The sequence below is a fragment of the Eulemur rufifrons genome, chromosome 2, assembly GCF_041146395.1.
Source record: "Eulemur rufifrons isolate Redbay chromosome 2, OSU_ERuf_1, whole genome shotgun sequence".
In the NCBI taxonomy this organism is placed as follows: Eukaryota; Metazoa; Chordata; class Mammalia; order Primates; family Lemuridae; genus Eulemur; species Eulemur rufifrons.
Window position 1 is genome coordinate 112,976,982 of NC_090984.1, and position 25,565 is coordinate 113,002,546.

The following is a 25,565-nucleotide window of genomic DNA, read 5'->3' on the forward strand; positions in this document are numbered from 1 at the left end:
CCCTAATCCAGGAAGTTGGAAAAGCCACCCCATCAGGACAGCCCCTGAATACAAGAATGACCCACAACAGCATCAAAGGACACAATGGCTTAGCGTTGTTACCTATAATACACTCTCTTACCTTCTTGCCTGGTGGCATGTATGCCACCACTCCTGTGTTCTGTGCTTATGGCAGACATCGCTAATCAATCACGATGCTTTTCTTCAAACGGAACCTTCAGGAACGCTCTCAATGCAGTGCTTCAGACTATTCAGTTGACTAAAATTGGTATGGAATGGGATTTCTATTTGCCATCCCTGTTCGTGACTCTTTAATCGAGACAGTCAACCCAGGAAGGTTCTTTAAGTGACCATTTGGTCAGTCGAGGGCCCAAGGTTTTAGGTATGTACGCCTCCTAGTTATCCTAGGCAAGTGGTTGTCAATTCTCCTTTTAAAGGTTTCCACGGCTGTTGATACGCACAGCGTACTCCAGTGTCCACGCTGCCTTGGCCTATCCCGACAACAGATTCTTTCTTACATTTACCTGAGCTCTTTTCTGCTTGCTTTTCAAAGAAAAAGAAGATGGAAAGAGAAATAACCACAGAATTATCAGGACACGAGGAACCTGCTGTTCAGATCTTCTCAGTCTTCCCCAGTCTGTCTGCCATTTGGGAATCATTGCCCTAGGGTGTCTCTGTACCCAAGAGATGTGAGTACACGTTTTAACAACAGTAGCACAACAAATGATCTTGGACTTTCAGAGTTTCTCGGGTTTTGATGATTAGGCTTCTGCATGTATCAACCCCAAGACAGGATCGTTCTACAGTTTCTCAATGAGATTGAGAAATCTCATTCGTTCTACAGTTTCTTAAGGTAAGTTGACTACTTGGTCTTCACTTCCCCCCAGTTAGAGGCACAAAGAGCATCTTGCTCCATAGCAAGCAGGGCAGGATAGATGAGAGTCAGAGGAAAACACGAGAGAGAACTCAAGAAGAGCCGTTTCCTAAGTCATACACGGAATCAGGATTGCAAGTGTGGTTTTCTGTTACCTGACCCAGAACTCACGGAGTTAGATCTACCTGCCCAGTCTTGGGATACCTCTCTCCAATCGCACTCACCTGCCGGGCCTCGCCCAGCCACGGCCTGGAGCGGTGCTCGGCGCCCGCGTGCACTAGGGGGCGCAGGCGGGCTTGTTTTCCAGGGTGGCCCCGAGAAACGCTCACCCGCGAGGAAGGGACGAGCGACGACTGCCGGCGCCACTGTCGCTCTCTGACGAGCGCTGAGCGTGGAAGGGCGTTTTGGAATGGGGTTCTAAAAAGGAGAACGACGTCCCTGTGAATTGCTTTAAGCTGTTTTCGGGCTTTATTTTGAGAGCAGCCCGGGGAGAGGGGAGGGTTACGTAAGGCGGCGGGCCTGCTCCTCGCCGGGGCTGGCAGCCGGGCCGCCGCCGCCGTGAGTCAACACCTGGGACGCGCGTCCAGGGCGGCTCTTCCAGGCGGGCCGCCGCCTTCTCCCGTTACACTGCGGCCACTGTTTGACCCGTTCCCGGGCCAGAGAGGCAGGAGCTGCTCACGTCCCCGGGCAGCGCCTCCCTCTGGCGCCGCGTCCATGGAAAGAGCTTCTGAGGGCTCCTTCCAAACTTCAGGGCTGGCGTCGGGAAAACGGGGTCGTGCTCTGCGCCCCAGGGAAAAGCAAGCGCTCGCTTCGCCTCCCAGACTTCTGCTCCACTGGCCTACTTTGAGCGCGGAGTGGAAGGACGCCAGCTCCACGAGGGCAGGGGCTTCCTCTCCACCCCTCTCTTCCAGAACCTTCAACAGGGGCCTTGTTCTCCAGGGCCGGGGAGCTGCGCGTGGAGACCACAGCTTCCCAGCCTACCGAGGGGAAACGAGTTGAGGAAATCAGCACAGGGCTTTTATTGCCAAATATTTCTTTCCCTCGGAGGACAACGCATTCAAACCGCTGAGTGGAGATTGGAGTTAGTCCAGCCATAAACCAGCTTAATGAACACTAATAGAGAACTGCAATTATTGTTGACTTCAAAATGCAAACAAGAACTTTAGACAGTGATCCCTATCACCCGGTTAGGCCGGGCACAGACGCCGGGCGCTGTTTTCGCCGTTGCTTAGCAATGGAAAATGAACTGTTCCTGTCGCTTATCGCTGGAGGTAGAGGTAGGACAATGAGCTTTATTGGACTGAATAGGTATGAAATTAGTTTATTCTTTCTCACTTGGAGAAGGCAATTGGCAGCAAAGAGAGTCACTTGGACGAGGGGCATTTTAGAGGTTATGGGGTAGCTTTCCTTTCTTGTTATCTCGTTAAATTCTAACCGCCTTCTGCTTTCCTCTACAGATAAAGTTTGAACTTTTGCCGGGAGTGTTCCTCCAAAGCTATCATTGGAGAAAATGTCTACACACACAGACCCACAGACCAGGGTAGGAATTAGGGTGAGGAGAGTGAAGTCTTGGGTGCGAAATTTAAGGGGATGCCAAAAAACTTAGCAATCGGGATAAATAATATTGTAGTTTAATGCGATGTTTTTAAAAAATCACAATGAGTGCAAAAAAATTCGCGGTAAATAAAATATCAAAATTTTAAATAAAGATCAGTATCATTCATTTTTTTTTCCCTTGGCTTCAGGCTATGGCATAGGACAGCAGTGCACAGACCTTGCTACTACAAGGAACACATCTGCAATGTGGAAGGCCTCTTGTAGCTGGGCAGAGGAATATCCTTATCTTTGGAAAGGGTCTCTTTCTGCAGTTCTTTAGCAGGCCTCTTTAGAGACAGCAGGGAGGTAAGTAGCCTCTGGAAGGGGAGGTCCTACCTATGCTTCAGAAGCAGTGACACAGGAAGTACTAATGTACAGGAAGTGCTGAAGTATAGGAAGTGCTAAAGACCCAGGCCTCTGCTAACACATACAGGCAGCTGGAAATTGCCCAACACTCTGTTCCTAAAACAACAGGGACAGGTATGGGCTGACAGTTTATGATAAAATTGTCTCCTCTTTTGTTATTAGTATTAATAGTAACTCCTACATGTTGAGAACTTTTAGGTGGAATTGCCAGTATTGTACCTTTTTTGAACTGCAAAACCAGCATATATGGTTTAATCCGATGCACACTGAGTATGGCAGGCTGAATAATGAAGCCCAAAGATGTCCACACCCTAATCCCTGGAACCTGTGAATATTACTACATATGGCAAAAAGGCATACTTTATATGCCAAGATGAAGCCCAAAGTTGATGCTCACAGACCTTTTGCCTCATTTTAATGCTAAAAGTGATGCCCAAGGGTGGAGATTTAACATGCTAATGAGACAGTCAATGTAAAAGAAGCATGATCGCTGGATGGGCAGCTGCCAACAAAACTCTGCCTCTGCGTGCTATGATTTCAATGCTAGCATCAAACTTTCTCTCTCTGCCCTTTAAAAGTTCCCCAGCCCTTTGTTCAGAGAGCCAGTCTGGTTGCTCCTTAACCAGCACTGTCTCCCTGTTGTTCAAGCAAAAGCACCTCCCCCTCCAATAAAGCCTTGCCTCTATAAATTCCTTTTTCAGTCTTGTGCCAATGTCTATTGATTCAGGGACCAAGAACCATGAGGTTGGTAACACTATACTGAAAGTACTAGCCAGTGCAACAAAACAAGAAAAAAAAAATAAAATAAAAGATGTAAGAATTGGAATAAAAAAAGCAAAACAGACATTAATTGAAGGTGATAAGATTATTGTCACAGAAAAATACCAAGGATCCTACAGATAAATTATTAGAATTAATAAGTGAGTTTATTGAGGCTAAGGGATAAAAGGTAAGTATTCAAAAGTAATTGATTTTCTATACATCAGCAACAAAGAATTAGAAAATATAATTTTTAAGACAATTTCTATTTGCAGCACCAGCAAATAAATGTGGGGCAGGGGGAGAGAGAGAGAGAATAAACCTAGGAGTAGATCTAATAAAAGATATACAAGTCTTTCATGGAAAAAAAAATAAAATTTCATCAAAAGGTATAAATAAATGGTTTATAGATTCAATTCAGTTCCAATCAACATTCCAATAGGCTTTTTCATGGAATTTGATAAGCTTTTTAACAATGAACATAAAAAAACAAAGGACCAAAAGAGCCAACAAAGAGGGATGGCTTGTCTATTAAGTGTTAGACTTACTTCACAGTCATAGTCATTAAGGCAATGGGGTATTTACACAGATCAATAACTAGTCCAGAATAGAATAAAGAGCCCTGAACAGATAGACCTATTAAATATAAGTGTGATTTAAACCAGCCTTGATATTGCAGATCAAAAGGGGAAGGGATAAATTAGTCAATAAAAAGGGAAATATATACCCTTTATAGGGTAGAAAAATTCTCATTGATAACAGACCAAAAAGTGAAAGATAAAAAGTTTAAAATTTTAGACAATGCTACTTATAGGGGTTTTTAACTTCGGTTCCACAAACCTCCAATGGGTTGGTGACTAGAATTCAGTAGGTTCACGAACATGGATAGGAAGAAGAACTATATTTATTTTTACTAATCTCTAAAAATTAGAGATTTAATTATGAACATAGTAGTCTTACAGTATGTGAGACTTGTCACTAATAGAAATACAGATATTTTTATATCACATTACAGTTATTGCAGGTATCTGATAATATTATTTATCCTCATCAGAACTTGGAAATTTACAGCAGTTATTAGATATTCTGCTAAATCCTGTTATTTAATGCATTAAAGAGCACATTTGTTATATAACAATTTTTAATATTCTGATAACTATTTTTCAGCATAATTTTTTTTATAATTCTATGACTTTTATTTTATACATTTAAAAACATGACAAAGGGTCCATGGAATAAAAATGGTTTAAAAAAAACCCCAACACTATAGAAGAATATCCATATGACCTCAGCATAGAGAAGGATTTCTTAAACAAAAGTATAAGCCATAAAGGAAAATAGTGATGGATTTGATTAAAATTATAAATTTTTCCCATCAAAATATACTATAAAGAAACTAAAAGACATGCCACAAACTGGGAGAAGATACCTGCTTTATCTACTTAACAAAGGATTAGTATCCAGACTATCTAAATTCTCCTACAAATCAATAAAGAAAAGGTAGACAATTCAATCTTTTAACGGACAGCAAAATACAAGACATTTCACAGAAGATAATACAATGACCAATGAACATTTGAAAATATGATCAACCTCAGTATACCAGGAAATGCTAATTTAAGACAAAGAGCTACTATTTAATACCCACATTGACCCAAGTGAATATAAAAAATGCATCAGGCAATACCAAGGGTTAGCAAAGATGTAGATCTAAGGGAATTTTTATGTGCTACTAATGGGAATAGAAATTGGTTTTTGGGAAAACAATGTGGCATTATCTTTGAAGTGGAAGATACACATACCCAAACCCCATAATTCTACTCCTAGATAAATGTCCTGGAAAAAAACCCTTGCATATGTGCACCAGGAGTCACGTTCAGCCCAAACTGCCACCAATGGAAGAATGGATACATAAATTGTGGTATAGTCACAGAGTGTAACATTATGTTGCTGTGACAATAAAGGAACCACCGCCACATCCATTCACATGTATGATGTTGAGTGAAGAAGGCAAATTTCAAAAGAAAGCATACAATGTGACTGTTTATATGAAGTTCAAAAAATAAGGAAAAAAGAATTCTGTTTTCCAGTTTTGCATGTAAGGAGCTTTGAACTTGCTACTCCCTCCTAACAAGTAAAAGACTGAAGAAACTGAAAAGTCAAGAATTCGTATCTGTAGAGAGCACAGGGCACACTGCTGCCCCCACAACTGGAGAGACAGGCGGGTACAGAGAATCACAACATACCAGAGCAAACACCTCCACGGGAACCAGTGCTGGGGACATTATATCTCGAAATCATGCAAAAATTATAAGGGATGCTAAAAGGTAAAATACACAGTTTGAAGAGACAGAGCAAGTGTCAGAACCAGATGTGGCAGGGATATTGGAATTATCAGACAGGGAATTTCAAACAACTGTGACTAATATGCTCTAATGAATATGTTCTAATGGATAAAGCAGGCAGTGTGCAAAAACAGATAGACATGCAAACAGAAAGACAGAAATCCTAAGAATTAAAAAGAAATGCTAGAGATCAAAAACACGGTAATGTCAATGAAGAATGCCTTTCACGGGTTTATTAGTAGACTGGACATAGCTGAGGAAACAATTTCTGAGCTTGAGGACATATCAATAGAAATCTCCAAAAGTGAAAAGCAAAGAGAACAAAGACTTAGAAAATCAGAATACTCAAGAACTGTGGGACAATTACAAAAGGTATAACATATTCATAATGGGAACCACAGATCCAGGAAGCTCAGAGAACATTAAGCTGGATAAATGCCAAAACAAGACAAAACAAAACTTTACACCAGGCATATCATTTCCCAATTACAGAAAATCAAAGATAAAGAAAACACCTAAAAGAAGACAGAGGGGTAGAGGGGAGAACCTTATCTACAGAGGAGCCAAGATAAGAATTACATTCAACCTCCTCAGAAATCATACAAGCAAGGAGAAAGTGGAGTGAAATATTGTAACTGTTGAAAGAAAAAAACCATCAACCTAGAATTCTGTAACCTTTAAATTAACCTTCAAAAGGAAAGGAGAAATAAAGACTTTCTCAAACAAAAATTGAAGGAGTTTGTGTCAGTAGACCTGCCTTACAAGAAGTGTTGAAAGAAATTCTATAGAGAGAAGGAAAATAATATAGGCCAGCAATCCAGATCTACATAAAGAAAGGAAAAGCATCAAAGAAGGAATAAGTGAAGGCAAAATAAAAGCTTTCATTTTTCTTAATGGATCTAACAGATAATAGTTTGTTAAAAATAATAATAGCAAAAATGTATTTTATTATGTATGCTTATGTATATATCATATATGCACTTATGATATTATATATAAGTAAAATGAATGACAATGATACAAGGGATGAGGTGAAGGAATTAGGATTATTTTAAGGTCCTCACACTACCAGTGAAATGGTATAGTGTTATTTGAAAGTAGAGTTGGATTAGTTGTAAAGGTATATTGCAAACTCTAGGGCAACACAAAAATAAGTTAAAGAAAAAAACATATAATGCTAAGAAAGGAGAAAAAATGGAAAATGGAATAATAAAGCATACTCAATTAAACCACAAAAGGCATAAAAAGAGTGGAAGATAAAAATAGAAACAATGAACAAGGGCAACAAATAGAAAACTGTAACAAATATGGTAGATATTAATCCAACTATATCAATGATCACTTTGAATGCCAATGGTCTAAATACTCCAATTAAAAAAGAGATTGTCAGAGTGTATCAAAAAACATGACCAAACTATATGTTACCTACAGGATGCCCACTTTAAATATAAAGACACAAATAGATTAAAAGTAAATGGATTGAGAAAGTTATACCATAGGAACAATAATCAAAAGAAAACCAAAGTAGTTACATTAATTTCAGACAAAGCAGACTTCAAACCAAGGAAAGCTCTTAGGGCATTACGAGTGATAAAAGGGCCAATTCTCCAAGAAGACATAACAATCCTTAATGTGTGTGTGCCTAACAACAGAACATCAAAATACATGAGACAAAAACTGATAGAACTTCAGGGACAAATAGATTAATCCACTATTTAGTTGGAGACCTCAACACCCCTCTATCATAGATGGACAGATCCAACAGGCAGAAAATCAGTAAGAACATAATTGAACTCAACAACACCATCCATCAACTGGATATGATGAACATCTGTAGACTATTTCATCCAATAACAGCAGAATGCACAATTCTTCTCAAGATCATATGGAACATTCAGTAAGATAGATCACATTATGGACCATAAAATGCATTTTGCCAAAATATTTTTTAAAATAGAAATCATACAGTGTCTGCTCTCAGACCACAATGGAATTAAACTAGAAGTCAGTAAGAGAGAAAGAACTGGAAAGCCCCCCAAATACATGGAGACTAAACAACACACTTCAAAATAACACAAACATCAAAGAATAAATCTCAAGAGAAATTAAAATATTTTTAACTAAATAAAATAACACAATTTGCCAAAATTTGTGGAATACAGCAAAAGCAATGCTTAGAGGGAAATTTACATGGATATATTAGAAAAGTAGAAAGATCTAAAATCAATACTCTAAGCTTCTACCTCAGGAAGAAAAAAGAAGAGCAAATTAAATCTGAAGTAAGCAGAAGGAAAAAAAGTAATAATGATGATAATTACAGCAGAAATCAGAAAGTCAATAGAGAACATCAGTGGCTCCAAAAGCCAGTTCTTTGAAAAGACCAGTAAAATTGATAAGCCTTTAGCCAGGCTAACCAAGAAAAAAAGAGAGAAGACACAATTAACTAATAACAAAAAGGAAGAGGGACATAACTACAGATCCCATGGACATGTAAAGGATAATAAAGCAATAATATGAGCAACCCTACATCCATAAATTTGACAACCTAGCAGAAATGAACCAATTCCTTGAAAGACATCATCTGCCAAAACTCATACAAGAAGAAAGAGATAATGTGAATAGGCTTATAGCTATTAAAGAAATTGAATAGATTATTAATAACCTTCCAAAACAGAAAGCACTCGGCCCAGATGGATTCACTGGTGAATTCTAATAAACATTTAAGGAAGAAATTATACCAATTCTTTACGATCTCTTTCAGAAGTTAGAAGCAGAGAGAATGCTTTCTTTCTAACTAATTCTGTGAGGCCAGCATCACCCTAATACCAAAGTAAGATAAAGACATTACAAGAAAACTACAGACCAATATCTCTCATGAACATAGATGCAGAAATCCTCGACAAAACATTAGCAGATCAAATCCAACAATCTATAAAAAGAAATATATACCATAATCAGAAAAATCTTTTCTGCTTCTGGTTAATCTAGCGAGAGGTGTGTCAATTTTGTTTATCTTTTCAAATAACCAACTTTTTGTTTCGTTAATCGTCTATATAGTTCTTTTGTTATCAATTTCATTTAGTTCTGCTCTGATCTTGGTTATCCCAGGTCTGCAAAGCTGGTTCAACATTTAAAAGTCAATTAATGTAACCCATCACATCAACAGACTAAAGAAGAAAAACACGTGATCATATCAATAGATGCAGAAAAAGCATTTGACAAAATCCAGTATCTATTCAAGATTAAGTACTCTCAGTAAAATTCAGATAAAAACTCTCAGTAAAGTAGGAATAGAGGAGAACTTCTTAAACTTGATAATCTACAAAAACCCCACAGCTAACATCATACTTAATGGTGAGAAAATAGAAGCTTTCCCACTAAGATCAGGAACAAAGCAAATCAGTGTCCCCTCTTGTCACTCTTTCCAAAATTGTACTGGAAGTCCTAGCTAATGCAATAAGACTAGAACAAATAAAAAGTATATTGATCAAGAAGGAAAAAATAAATCTTTGTTTATAGATGACTTGATTGTCTATGTTGAAAATTCAAAAGAATTGACAAAAAAAAAATCCTGGAATTCATAAGTAATTACAGCAAGGTTGCAAGATACAAAGTTAATGCACAAAAGGTAATTGCTTTCCTATATACCAGTGATTAACAAATAGAATTTAAAATGTAAAACATGATACAATTTACATTAGCACCACCAAAAATAAAATACCCAGGTATAACTTTAACAAAATATGTATGAGTTCTATGTGAGGAAAACTACAAAATTCTGATGAAAGAAATCAAAGAATAACTAAATAAATGGGAAGATATCCCATGGTTATGGACAGGAAAGCTCGATATTGTCAAGATGTCAGTTCCCCCCCAACTTGAACTATGTATTCAATGCAATCCCAATCAAATTTCCAGCAAGTTATTTTATAGATATCAACAAACTGATTCTAAAGTTTATATGTAGCGGTAAAGGACTCAGAATAGCCAACACAATGGTGAAGGAATAAAGTTGGAGGACTGACAGTACCTGACTTCAAGACTTATTGTAAAGCTACAGTAATTAAGACAGTGATATTGGTGAGAGAACAGACAAATAGATCAATGGACTAGAATAGAGAGCCCAGAAATAAACCCACATAAATATAGTCAACTGACCTTTGACAAAGGAGTGAAGGCAATACAATGGAGGAAAGATAGTCTTTTTTAACAAATATTGCTGGAATAATGGACATCCACATGCAAAAATGAATCTAAACATAGACATTATTATACTACTCACAAAAATTAACTTAAAATGGATCACAGACCTAAATGTAAAACACAAAACTATAAACTAGAAGATAGCATAGAAGAAAATCTAGGTGACGGTGGGTTTGGCAATGACTTTTTAGATATGACACCAACGGTACAATCCATGAAATAATTCATAAGTTAGAGTTCATTAGAATTAAGAAGTTCTGCTCTGCAAAAAAACACTGTCAAAAGAATGAAAAGACAAGTCACAGACTGGGAGAAAATATTTGCAAAAGACATATCCGATAAAGGACTGTTAGCCAAAATATGCAAAGAACTCTTAAAATTCAACAATAAGAAAACAACCCAGTTAAAACATGGACTAAAGATCTCAACAGACACCTCACCAAAGAAAATATACAGATGGTAAATAAGCACATTAAAAAGATGCTCCACATCATATGTTATCAGGGAAATGCAAATTAGAACAACAATGAGATTTCACCACACACCTATTAGCATGGCCCAAATCCAGAACACTGACAATACCAAATGCTGATGAAGATGTGAAGCAACACGAACTCTCATTCATTGCTGGTGGGAATGGTGCAGCCACTTTGGAAGAATGGTTTGGTGGTTAATTACAAAACTAAACATACTCTTACCATATGATCCAACAATCACCCTCCTTAGTATTTACTCAAAGGAGTTGAAAATTTATGTCAAAAGCCTGCACGTGGGTATTTATAGCAGCTTTGTTTATAATTGCCAAACCTTGGAAGCAGCCAAGATGCCCTTCAGTAAGTGAACAGATAAACTGTAGCACATCCAGACAATGCAATATTATTCAGCACTAAAAAGAAATGAGCCGTCAAGCCATGAAAAGACATGGAAGAACCTTAAATGCCTGACACTAAGTGAAGGAAGCCAATCTGAAAAGGCTACACACTGTATGATTCCAACTATGTGCCATTCTGGAAAAGGCAAAACTATGGACACAGTAAAAAGATCAATTGTTGCCATGGGTTGGAGGGAAGAAAGGATGAATAGGCGGAGCACAGAGGATTTTTAGGTCAAGAAAACTACTCTGTATGGTACTATAATGATGGATACGTGTCATATATACATTTGTCCAAACCCATAGAATGTACAACACCAAAAGGGAACCCTAATGTAAACTATAGACTTTGGGTGACAATAATGTGTCCATGTAGCATCATGGGGAATGTTGATAATGCGTGAAGAGGCTAAGCATTTGTGGGGGCAGGAGGTACATGGGAAACTCTGTACCTTCCTTTTAATTTTGCTGCAAACCTAAAACGGCTCTTTAAAAAAAATCTTAAAAAATGAAAAGTAAAATTAAACAATACATTATTCAGATATATATAGAAACGTGTAAAATTATAAGTGAAGACAAGAGAGTCAAAATACAGTCTTCAGGGTGCGACTCTTCCCTTGGGATGGAGGCAGGAGGCAGGGTCTTGCTATGTCTAGGGGAGGCCTGCAGGGGGCGTCCATGGGTGGTGGGGAATACTTGATTGTTCATATTACTTATTTTTTATATGAATGAAATAGTGAATTACTAAAAACACAGATTAGAACATGACAAATAGAACCCCCTTTAGCATGAAGGAAGTCCGAATTAATGGAAAAGCTTGCCCTATTATAAAGTCCCTCCATTAATCTGCATATTTAATGGGCTCCCACTAAAAACAGCAAACGCTGGCTCGTTCTCAGAGAGGCTTTTCCTGCACTCAGTGCTCAGCCCAAAGTAGGCTCTCCCTGTTCTTCTCCCCATTTTTTCCTTTGCTGCACTCACCCTGGTTTGTAATCTCCTTGTTTGAATCTGCTCCCCCCACTAGACTGTGCCATGCTTGAGGGCAAGGATAAGAGTATTTTGTTGAACCTATGTATCCAGCTACTATAACAAATGCCTGGCACTTTATGGCTGTTTGATACATATTTGTTAGGCAAATGACGTATTTCATTCAAGCCCCCCACCAAAAAAAAAAAAAAAAAAAAAAAAAGAGGTGAGTGTAATTATCTCTTTTTGCAGATGCGGAACCTGAGGCTCAGGAAAGTTTGGTGACATTCCCAGAATCAGCCATCTCATGATCCTCTCCAGGGGTAGCAGATGGGGGTGCCCCAGGGGTGGCAGATAGGGGGTGCCCCAGGGTACTGGCAATGGTGGTTTTCCATCTCCAGATTCCATCTGAGAGGCTGTTTCCTAAAACAGAGTTAGAGGGCCCTTCTGACTCTGCAGCAGCCTCTGTTGGTCTGAGGTCAGAAAACAGACCCGGCAGGCACGTAGCCTAGCGGCAAATCCCCTCACTTCCCCTGCGGAAGCCTCCACCCTAGTCAGACTCAAACAGAGCGTGTCCTGCTGTGTGCCCCAGGCAGGGTAGGGTGAGGCCAGCCCCAGGGGCCGTCCCGTCCACCCCCTCAGTGCTTCATGAGACAACTGTGCCAGGGCGGCCTCCTGCGGTTGCCGAGCCTCAGCTGTCCCCATGCAGCACTGAAGTCCCACATCCTGGGAGACCTCTCCAGCCCGGGCAAACCGGGATGGCTGTTCATCTTACTTTTGGTCACCGGTTTCCTTTTCCAGAAGACTCTGGGAAGGCCACGACATTGTTCATTCACAGAGGCTGGACTTGAACCACACTTTTTACATCACATCTGCCTGTTTCGTGATAATGATCCAGCTAATAATATGAATAATGCCAGCTCACACTGGTGGAGGTCTTCCCAAGTGACGCCCACGACGGTCACGTCCTTGTTCAAATGTCACCTTCTCGGAGAGGTCTGACCATCCTATTTAAACACAGCATGGACCCTGCTCTCGTTTCCCTCTTCCTCCTTACTCTGTCTAAGTTTCCTTCACAGCACTAATCACTACCTGATCCCAAATTATATTTATGTAATGTACTTGTTTATTGTCAGAGTCCCCACAGACTGTGAGCCTGCTGACCCCTGCAGCTGACCCCTGCATTTGGGCCCCGGGCCAGCCGGCTGACTGTGCCATGCTGCAGCTGTGGGCTTTGGGCTGCAGTTTGCTGAGTGCCCACTGTGTGCGGGTCTGCGCCACGTGCCCATGTCTGCCAGTCAGCATGCCGCGCTGTGGGAACTCTGCACCCCTCTGCAGGGCGTGGGGGAGGCACGTGGTGTCGGCTCCTCTTCCTCGATTTACAGATGAAGATCCTGTATCAGTTTCCCAGGGCCGCTGGAGCCGGTTACCACACGTGCAGTTGCTTAAAACAATGGAAATGTGTGTTCTCTGTCCATTCTGAATGCTAGAAGTCCAAAATCAAGGTGTGGGGAGGGCCACGCTCCCCTGAAGGCTCTAAGGGAGAGTCCTCCTTGCCTCTTCCTGGCTTCTCGTGGTTGTCGCCAATCCTGCACGTTCCTTGGCTTGCAGCTGCACCACTCCGATCTCCGATTCTGTTGTCCCATGGCCTTCCCAGTGAGTGTCTGTGACTTTATCTCAATCTCCCTCTTTTTCCTCTCATAAAGACCCTAGTCACTGGGTTTAGGACCCACCCTACTTCAATCTTGCCTCATCTGAACTAAGCACATTTGCAAAGTTCCTGTTTCCAAACAGGGTCACATTCTGAGGTTCTGGGTGGCATGAATTTCGGTGGGACACTTTCCATCCCAGCACAGACACTGAGGTGGGAAGAGCAACTCCCCAGGTCTCAGACTAAAGGAGAGGCTGGGAGACGAGGATCCCGCCCGCATCTGTTCTGCCTCCAAGCACAGCTCTCAATTATCTCCCTTTACTGACTCTCGGTGTCTCCATTTGTGGAATTGAATCCGTTTTATTACCTTCAAATGGCTGGCCACAACATCCTAACAGCATTTCAGGGACCAGGGCCCTGGAAATCTCGTTTCTGCTGGTGCAGGCCCTCCAGGGATTAATGTTTCTCACACTCTGCTCCAGACCCTTGCCGTTGATCTTCCGAGGGCCGGCCTGCAGGCTTGCACGCACCTCTTCCATCTCACCTTCCCCACCTGAGCTTCAAGGGCCTGTGTCTATCTGAAACTCCCAGATGCGAACAGTTGCTTATTATCTATGTATTGGCATTCAAAAGGGAAGTGGAACATGGTGCAGAGGCTCAGTTACAAAATGCTAAAGATAAAACAAAAAACTCGAACGAAACATTCAACCAACCTTATTCCACCTCTTGTATTGGGCCTATTCATTATCCCTTCACATATGCCTAAAAACTCAAGTCCCACTTTGTTTTCTGGCTTGCTTGTAGTTCACGTTGCCTATCAACGTGTGTGCGTGTGTGTGTGTGTGTGTGTGTGTGTGTATGTTTCTTCCTTCCCCAAGAAAAATTCTAAACAATTCAACAGAACTTCCTTTTCTTCCTTTGGGTGACAATTCACCATCTAATGAGTGTCACTGGTATCTAATATTACTAGAAAAAAATTCCCTTTAATTGGCGTGGTTTCCCTCTGTTTATTGCCATTCCACTTACCAGCTAACCTAAATTAGCAACTAATCAGTTTGCCTACTTGCTGTTCCCCAAGCAGTCAAGCTCTCCTCACCAGGCCTGTGCACTAGCTTTTCCCTCTGCCTGGAACTCCTCCTCGGGGGTCATCATGGCTCATTCCCTCTCCTCCTTCAGGTCACTGCTCATGTGTCACCTTTGCAGAGAACCTCCCCTGATGAGTCTGTTAGGAAAGCCTGTCCCCAAGGCCCACCATGAGCCTCTGTCCCCATTTAATGCCACCTGAGTCATATATATTGATTTGGTCTTTGTCTGTCCCCTTAACTAGAACATCAGCTTCACGAGAGCAGGACTTCTTGGTCTGTTTTGTTCCCTACTGTATCCCCAAGTGGCTTAGTCACAGCCAGCACATAACAAGTGCTCAGAAAATATTTGTGTAAATAAATGATCTCGAAAATTTAAACAATAAGATTCAATATTTAAATTACTTCTCTTTGCCTATTCTTCCAAGACAGGTAAGAAATGCACTTTTGCTTCATGCCATTAATTTTCTCCCTCTGTCAATGTTGTCCTCAAGGTTTTTACCTTAGGAGTCACTCGGCCAAGGAGAAAACTTTGACCATCGGTATTTACATCAAGGGTTCTCAACTTTGGAGGGCATGGACCTCTTTAGAGCGTGATGCAAACTATAAAAATGCACACATTTGGAACATTTTGCATATGATGGGGGGGTGGGGATGTGGGGATTGTGAACATAGCTCAGCCCTCTCCTGCCTGCCCCCCTGGTTCTAATGTGCCCGTCCTATAGTAAGTATTTGTTGAATGAATGAGTAACATATATGATCAGTTCTCAGCTGTATACCAAACACAGACATTCCCTAAGGCTGCTGTAACAAACCACCACAGATTTGATAGCTTAAAACGTGGAGATTTATTCTCTGATAATTCTGCAGGCCAGATGTTCAAAACCAGTGTCTCTGGGCTGAAATCAAGGTGACAGGGACAAACTCTGTCTGCAGGCTCTAGGGTAGAATTCACTCCTGGCCTCTTCCAGCTTCTGGGGCCTCCTGGCATCCTTGGCTTGTGGCCACATCACCCCAGTCTCTGCTTCATGGTTGTACTGCCTTCTCTTCAGTGGCAGTGGGATCCCCTCTGCCTCCCTCTTACAAGAATACATCTGACTGCATTTAGAGCTCACCCTGCAAATCTGGGGCAATAATCTCCCCATCGCAAGATCCTTAACCTAATTACACCTGCAAAGTCCTCTTTTTAAAACTATGTAGGATAACATGTACAGGTTGCAGGAAAGACCTGATATCTTTGGGAGCCATGATGCAACCTACTTCACAAAACAAAGAGGAACAATGGCATTAATAAATACATACACGCACAGAGTTATTTGGAGATTTTCATTGTTTTAAATCTGAGGGTGACTAAATTTCCAGTATTCATAGCATTTAAAATAAGGAGGCCAGAGTGTGAAAGGCAGACTCCATGCCCATCCGCCCAGCTCATGTTTCTCGAAGATGCCCCCCACCCAAGGGGGCGTGGTTTAGAAGTCACAGGAGGAATTTCACATTGCCTGGGGACCAAATGGGTAAATGAGAGATAGCAGTCAGAGTAGCTTAAATGACTCTGTTACTCGAGTGTGTCCAATACTGTCAATAGAAGGATGCCAATGAGTTTGTCTGAATGCACTGATGCCTAATTCCACTGCGAGTTAGCGTACGTAAAGGGTCCCCAACATTCCTAGTACCCTGAAGGCAGCACTGAAAAAAAAAATCTACCTGCAATAAACTTTGCTGTTGTTTAAGAGGAGAAATAGGATTTAATGCCGTAGCTCTTAAGGCAGCACCGGGAGCCTGAGAATGTGTCTGCAGCAAACTGATGTGGACTCCGTAGCAAAGCTTTTCTGCATAGGGTGGCTGGAATTCCATTAGGTGCCCTCCCACATTTGATGTGTTAATTGAAATAACAAAGATAGCGCCATCAATCCAGGAGGGTCACAGGTCCCTTTCCCTCTTGGCAAGTTAAATGTGGCCTAATAGTTGTCTAGAGTCCACCTATTCTTTTAAATAGATGTATTAAGCCACTTTATCCAACAGAGTTTTGACGTGTGTCATATACCCCTAATTCCTTTACGCAATAAATTAGACAACTGGTTTTTCTCTTGTGTCCTACAGAAGGCTCGCTGGCTCTAGGTACTATGAGAAACAGACCCAGCCTTAAGGATCTCACAGCCTAGCTCGGGAGAGGAACACGCACACAGCTGGTGTGTAGAATGTGACTTCTGGGTGTTTGGCATTCTGGTTTAAAAGCCTTAAGGCTGGAGGCAACAGGCAGTCAGTACTCCGTATTCTAAAGACAGCTGCAGGCTTCACAGAAGGTGTCACTGAAATACGGCAGAGCCCGTCCTACCACTGTTAACCCCCTTGCCCTCCTCCAGCACGCGGAAGACAAGACTGGAAATCCGAAGGAGGGTTTGTGGAAGCAATGGATTGCAGGAGGCAGAATAATGCCTCCCCAGCCCGCAAAGATGTCCATGTCTTAATCCCTGGACCCTGTGAGTAAGTCACCTTACATGGCAAAAGGGACTTTGCGGATGTGATTAAGGTTAAGGAGTTTAAGACAGGGAGATTATCCTGGATTATTCAAGTGGACCCAATCTAATCACACGAGTCCTTAAAACTGGAGAACCACTCCTGGCTGTTGTCAGAGAAGGAGATGTGACTACAGAAGAATGGTCAGAGAGAGGCAACGCGGCTGGCTTCGCAGACAGGCCCAGTGGAGAGGCCACAGCCCAGGAATGTGGGCAGGTTCTAGCGCCGGAAAAGGGAAAGCAATGGATTCTCCCCTGGAACTTCCGGAGAGGAGCACAGCCCTGCTGATATTTGGATTTTAGCCTGGTGACATCCTTGTCAAACTTCTGCTCTACAGAAACGTAAGGTAAAAAATGCATGTTGTTTTAAATTAAGCAACAAACTTTGTGTAGTTTGTTACAGCAGCAATAGAATATGAACACAGGGAGTTTGTAGGAGAAAAGAGCACTTTGGATTTCTTTTTTTAAAGAAATAATTTTTTTCCAATTTAATTTAATTTAATATTTTTCTAATAGGCACAGGGTCTCACTCTGTTACCTAGGAACTCCTGGGCTTAAGTGATCCTCCTGCCTCAGCCTCCTGAGTAGCTGGGATTACAAGTGTGAGCCATCATATCCAGCTAATTTTTAAATTTTCTTTTTGGTAGAGACAGGGCCTTGCTATGTTGTCCAGGCTGGTCTCCAACTCCTGGCCTCAAGCAATCCTCTCACCTTGGCCTCCCAAAGGGCTAGGATTATAGGCATGAGCTACTGTGCCCAGCTGGCACTTTGAATTTCTGAGGGGAACCCCCATCTCTAGCCAAATTGGGGGCCCCAAGAGAACTGCTCCTGGACCCTGGGAGAGGCTGCAGGAAGGGAGCTGAGCCCTTGTCCTTCGTTGCTGAGCTGAGAGACTTGAGGACCATCTCAAGGAGGCCACTGGCCTGAGGCACAGGAAGACAGTTCTCTGGAGAATCTGCTGCATCCCCCGGAGTCTGGGTGACATGGACATGGAGCCTGCTGTCTCCCTGTTCTGGTGGGTGATGATGACAGGAGGCTGCCCGAGGGGACAGAGACCACAGAGAAGGCAGCTGTGGAAGCAGGGCCCAGAGGGGTCCCTGGAAGGAGGTGTCTTGAAAAGACCCTTCCCAAGGCCTGCTGTGCGGTCCAGGGGCCCTCACCCCAAGTATCCCCTGGGTGCAAGGGAGGGGAGCCTAAACACTGCAGGGGGCACTGGGGGTGAGAGAGAGTGTGGATCAGCCCTGCACGTAGCTGGGAAGTCTTCAAAACTTCCACAAAGGAGCCCCTTGAAAAGGGGCTGCCATGTGGATCACTAGAGCACCCACCCTGCAGGACTCACGCTGTTCCTCTCATACCCTCCCCCCTTCCCAAGAGGGAGGGAAGAAAGAGCCGGGCGTGTTCTCATCCCCAGGGCTTCCTCCAACCACTGCCAGGCCGAGCCGGGAGGGGAGATTCACGGAACTGGATTGAGATTGACGTTCTGGTCTATACTGGCCTGGCCTTTTTACTAGCCCTTAAATAACACTGTTCTCCCGGCTGAAAGTGAGTGAAAGCTATGGATCTGCGTGAGACGGGGCTAAGCAGCAGGGAGGAGAGAGACCAGGGAACATGTCGGGAGGCAGTCGAGGGAGAAAGTAAAGCTCTTTCCCTCTGAACTCCATGGAGCTCAGCCTGTTGGAGAACCCGGTTTCCCTGCATCCCCACATAGTAAGCAGCGTGATAGAAGCATCTGGACTTCTACAAGAGACCAGGCAGGGAGTTACATAGGTGTCTCTTCTCTTGGTCTACTAAAACAAATTATTATTATTATTTTTAAAAAAGGAAGGAAAAAATGCTCCCAAAATGCCAATAAAAAGATACAAAATTTGTGGAATGCTTCAAATATGTACATTTAGCAAATTAATGATTTTAATGAGTAATACGATACAATGTGATTGTGTCAGTCATTGTGTAATCACAGTTTGTTATTTTAAAATAACCACACATTTACGGTGCACTGTGGCCATTGTGGTCAGGTAACAGGACATATTTAAAGGCAAATGATGAATCTTCTTGCTTTTCAATGCGGTCAGCGTGCTATCCTGCATGCGTCTGTGTGCACATGCATCATTTTGATAACATCACAAGTTCGAATTTGAGACCATTTCTGAATGTGAGCCTCCTGCCCTCCACCTCCCACCCCTCCGTGGTTGGTCCTACGAGGTAGAGGGGAGTGAAGAAAAATGTCCCCAAATAGGTGCTATCTGAACTAGGACTTAAGAGATCAGGATGATTTCTCCAGGTAAGAAAGGGCATTTCAAGCTGTAGGGTCCACCCTGTGAAGACACAGAAGCTTGAAAGAGCTTGGCGTAAATCTGTCTACAACCCAAGATGGTGGGTCACTAACATGTTAAGAATGGTTATCTAGATGGTAGAATTTCAGATAGTTTTAATTTTCTCCTTAATATTTTATGTACAGGTGGAATTTTCCAATGAACATATTTTTCCTTTAAAAAGGGGGGTGGGCAGGACAGAAGGAACACTCTTACCCTTATGTTGTCAGTGGAAATCCCGGTGGGCAGTGAAGCAACACCAGAAGCTGTAAGATAAAACACCCATTTGAACCAGCAAGCTTACACCCAGGAATGTGTCCTAAGGAAATACTCTCCATTCTGTTACAACACAATAATCACATTCCTGATTTTACAAAAATTGCCTTATTAAAGGAGTTGTTTCAATGATTTATACCTTAAAAAAGGAGGCAGATAGATACTAAAAAGTTTTACAATCACAATAAATTTTTTTTTCTTGCAGGACTTTTGATTATACAGTATATGTTCACTATATGTGCATTTTTATTATTTCAAAATAAAGCAGTTGATCTACATTGACCAAAAAGACCCTAAAATTACAGATGAAATCTGAATAGAATACAGGCAAGCAAAATAATTCCATTTCTAGGCCAATGGTGCTGCAGCCGGCTGCACATTAGACGCACTGGGGAGCTTTGTAAAGATCCTGGTGCCGGGCCCCGGCCCAGGGGAGTCTGATTGAGCTGATCTGGAGCAGGGCCGGACAGCAGTATTTTTTAAAACACATCTCCAGACGATTCTAATGTGCAGCCAGAGTTGAAAACCACCAGACCATTGAAATAAATTGCCACATAGCACATAATTCATAACTGTCTTTAAAAAATGCAATGCTAACTGAGCAATCAGTACTCAGAGGCACTGTGTTTCCATACTGCCAGCTCAACAGGTTCTCCTTCTTTTAATTTTTGTTGAAATATAGCATCCATATAGAAATACACGCATATCATAAGCATATAGCTCAATGCATTTTTATGAACTGGACATAGCCATTTCACCAGCACCCACATCAAGAAACAGAATATTACCAGCACCCCAGCTATTGCTTTGTTTATTCTGATTGTTCAACAGTTTTCCCCACTCTGTACTTGGTACTAATTCTTTTTTTTTTTTCTTGGAGACAGGGTGTTGCTCTGTCTCCCAGACTAGAGTACAGTGGTGTCATCATAACTCACTGCAGCCTCCAACTCCTGGGCTCAAGTGATCCTCCCACCTTGGCCTCCCAAAGTGCTAGGATTGCAGGCGTGAGCTACTTATGGCACCTGGCCTGGTGCTAATTCTCATTAAGTATTTGAGTTCTAACCAATAGAAATATCTATAATGCAAATAATTTTCCTTAATTCATCTATCACATTATATCTAATGTGAATTATGAAACTTTGTATAGGAGGAAATAATTATGGATATGTATTTAGACACAAGAAGTTTACTAAATGCCTAATCACAGGATCTGGTTAAACAAATTAGCTAACATTCATATGAAACTGACTGTCTTGTGTCCTATGGCATGATTAATATAGGAAAAGGAAAGGCCTCCCGGTAAAAGAGATTGTTTATTCTATCAGCCCTAGACTAGCACTGTTATGGGCTGACATGTCCCCCCTACATTCATGCACTGAAGTCCTAACCCCTAGTAACTCAGAATGTGACTGTATTTGGAGAAATGATCTTTAAAGAGGTGAATAAGTTAAAATGAGGTCATTAGAGTGGACTGTAATCCAATATGACTGGTGTCCCTCTGAGAAGAGAAGATTAGGACACAGACACACACAGAAGATGACCGTGTGAAGACACAAAGGCACCATCTGCAAGCTAAGGAGAAAGACCTCAGAAGAAATTAACCCTATCAACACCTTGATCTCAGACATCTGGCCTCCAGGATTGTGAGAAAATAATTTCTGTTGTGAAAGCCACCCAGTCTGTGGGATTTGTTCTGCAGTTCTAGCAACCCAATACAAGCACCAAGACTAGAAACAGCAGGCAGAGGAGGAAGACCTGGGCCATGGAGGGTGACCAGACTTGCGGGGGCCTCTGATGAAGGGAGACCCTCAGAGGAGCTTTATGGCAGGAAGAGCCAGGCAGGGCCCCAGTCGTCCACGGCCACCACAGTGGATGGGAGACCTCACGCTCCCAACACAAGCCCCATGCATACGTCTCTCCCTCGCCCCACACAGGCAGCAGAGCCAGGTTCCTCTACCCAGCACCTGTATGTCTGGCCAAATGCACAGGGATTCTCACGTGGGTTGAGGGGTCCCTTCCATCTACAGCAACCTGGGCAAGTAGGCAGCTGAGAATCACCAAAACTTTTAGAAAAACTAACAGAATGGAAGGGAAGCACCAACTCCACCTCTAGAAAAACTTACATTTGAAGAAGCAGAATTCAAACAATGGGGAAGTGGGTAGGAGTCGGGGTGGGATCACCTGAAAATAAATATAATTAGTATCATCAGAGACATTTGAAATAGCAGCATATCCAGTGAGATAGATGGATGAGTGAATGGATGGATAGATGGGTGGATGGATGGGTAGATAGATGGATAGCTAGATAAAGCTTCTATAAAGAGTAGTAATCAGAGTTCATGAAAACTAAAATTGTAATTAATAAAACTTAAAGCCCAACAGAAGATACAATTTCCACCCATCAGCTTGCCCAGATGAAAAAGTTTGATAATATCTAGGGTTGGTGAAGTTGTGGGGAGCCACAGATTCTCGAACAGTGTTGGTGAAAGTATAAACAAGTACAACCATCTGTGGAGAACAACTTAATACTTTTTCTAACAAATTAAAAATTGCATATTATTTGACTCAGCAGTGCCTTCCCAGGTATAAGCCATAGAGAAATGCTCACACAAGCAGGCGTGCAGATTGTGTTCTCTGCTGTGCCGCTTCTAATGGCAAAAGACTTAGAAACAACTTTGATGTCCATGATTAGTGGGAGAGATAAATGCAATGAACATATGCCTACAATGGTGTATCACAGTGGTTAAAATGAATGAACTAGATATGCCACAACCTAGGTAAATTTTCCAAAACTTATTGTTGAGTGAAAAAGTTAGCTTTAGAAAGATAAATCCAACATGATACAATTTATCTTAAAATGTTTTTAAAAAAAAAAAACTATGAAAGACTGGAGGATAGTGGAATATAAATATATATTTATATGACATAGCCAAAATAAATAGAAAAGCATACATAATGTTTATGAAAGTAATTCCTCTGGGGACAATGGATAAAGAGTAGTAGAGAGGGGACAAAAAGGACTGTAATTTTATCAGTAATTTATATTTTATTTATTTTATTAAGAAGGAACCAAAGCAAATATGACACTATGTTAATGTTTGTTATTTCTGAATAATTGGCAAATGGGTGTTTATCATCCTTTGTAATTTTCTATGGTTTATAGCTTTTGCATAAAGAAACTCCTGCAGTAGATGGATTGATGAATAAAATGCATATAACTGAAGAGTGCATTAATAAACTGGAACTTTGAGGCAAGTGATCCACCTAGAGTACAGTGCAAAACTCCAAAAGTTGAAATGTGGAAGATAAAAAAGTGAATACAAGAAAACAGAATAAGGAGTTCCAATCTCCACCTCAAGGTATATTTAGAAGGCGAATGGATAAAGAAAATAATCATATGAATTATACAAAAAACTTTCAAAGCTAAAAAAAAAAGTCTCAATTCTTCATACCAAAAGGGCCCACAAAGCATAGAATAGAAATATGGTAGGGAGGTAAGGAGGATTCAGCACTAGATGTACTGATAAAATAAAGAATAAAAATAAGGAATAAAGGAAGGAATAAAGAAAAAAAAATTCAGAGAGAAAAAAATCTCCACTAGTTTAATTTCAAAGGAAGAAGAAACAAATGCCATAAATATATAATTCCAGAAGACATAGTACCATAAAGGTTGCAGAAAAAAATAATTTTTAATCTAGAATTCTGTACTCAGACAAAAAGTGATTTAAGTGAAAAATAGAAATTATTTTTAGAGAGACAATAGCTCAGAAAATTTCTCTCCATGAATCCTTTTTGAAAGACTCTAGGATATACGCCAATGATAGGAAAAATGAATTGAAGAAAGAGGAAAATAGGATAGAAATAACAATGGTATGCAAAGAAACTAGTAGAACTAGTAGATCCCAAATGACCATTGAAAATATGGCTATGAAGCTTAAGGAGCTGTTAATTAAGAATTCCATATGTTAAGTTCCAGAAGATTTCAACAAAACTTGAGACTAGGTGGAGAGAGTTGGTACATGGAGAGGGATAAAGTGTCAAGATGGTAATAGGTACTGATTAATTCTCAACATTGATAGAGATGTACACATTTAAATATGTTGAGTAAAATGTTTAAAAACATGCTTGATATTCCAAGTGTTTAGATGAAGCTTCATTTCTTTAACCAATTACAAATCAAAGAATCTTTAAACCCCTCTATAACCTATAATTCTCCCCTTCAAGATGTCCTGCCTTTTCGGGCCAAACCAATGTACACCTTCCACACATTGATTACAAAACCACTCTGTAACCCAACCACAGTAAGACCACTTGCACAAGGTTTCTTGGGCGTGGCTTTGAGCCATGGTCCCCATACTTGGCTCAGAATAAACCTCTTTAAATTATTTTACAGACTTTGGGTTATTTTCCCTTAACATAGTTGTGCCTCTAGTAAAAATGAAAAAGGAAGCCCTGTGCCAGTGGTTCTCAAATTCTGGTGAGCATCAAAATTCCCTGCAGGATTTGTAAAAATAGAGCTTGCTGGACCCCACCCTCTGAGTTAGAGACTCAGGGAGCCTGGGGTGGGGCCTGGGGATTTGCATTTCTCACAAGTTCCGGGTTGGTGCTGCTGTGGTCCCAGGACCACCCTGAGAACCACCACCCAGAGTGAACCTGCCCACCAACACATTGACTTTCTTCTTTGGAGGAAGTTATCAAGCAGCACAAGCTGGGACCCAGTGCAGGCAAGGCCTGTTGTACCTGTTTCTGGTTACCAGGGAGAAGTCATTTTTGATTCAGAAAAATGTCCTTCAAGGAAACCTATTGCTGATGAAGAAATCCCTGAAGTAACTTTTTTCTTAAGTTAAAAAAGAAAAGGAAGAGGAGGATGGTACAGAAAGCAGCCAGGTCATTTAAGTGGAAATCCCGGTTGAATGTGCCCAGGAACAGGCTTCTCTTAACCCGCTTGGGCACAAAACACTCATTCTCTGACATTCACATGTGCATTTCATAAAACATTAAAAAAATTCTGGTGTTGCCACCTATATTAGACAGAATTCTTTGTTTCAGTTGACCAAAAGAGAAAAAAAAAATTACATTTAAATAAATTTAAACAAGAAAGTGGGTTATTGGCTCCCATAACTGAAAATCCCAAGGGTAAATGGCTTCGGTATAACTGGATCCAAGGAGAAGGGAGACTTGCCCCCTAGAGCATGGGGTGGGCAGTGGGGGAGACCACGCTGCAGAGGTAGGCAGGGGCTGGGTCTTGAAGGGCCCAGAGAGCCATTTTATGGACTTGGGACTTTTCTTGAGGACAAAAGGCTCCATCTAAATAGAGAAGTGGCATGAAGCACTTTGCCTTTTAGAAGCCCTTTCTTGGCTAGGGTATCGGTGCTGTCCTGGAGGCAGGGTTCAGGCAGGGCGGTGCTTGACCAGGGCAGAGCTGGTGGCCTGAGCACCCCACCATTCTGCCTAAAGACATGGACCTCACAATGTCACCTACAGGAGGATTCCTTTGCCATTAACCAAGTCAAAGGGCCCTTCACAGGGTATATTTGCTTAGGGAATCCTATGTTTATATTATACTTTCACTATTCTCCTATGCTGTGTGGTCTGAATCCAGACTTGAACTCAAGTCTACCTAAGTCCCACGACTGTGATCTTAAATGCTACGCTACATGGCTTCTATCTTCTTAAAGTCCTTGTGGTTCCATGTTCTTCCTGAAATGGAAGAGGAGGTGGGCTGGGAGTCGGGGGAGACCCTCTTAC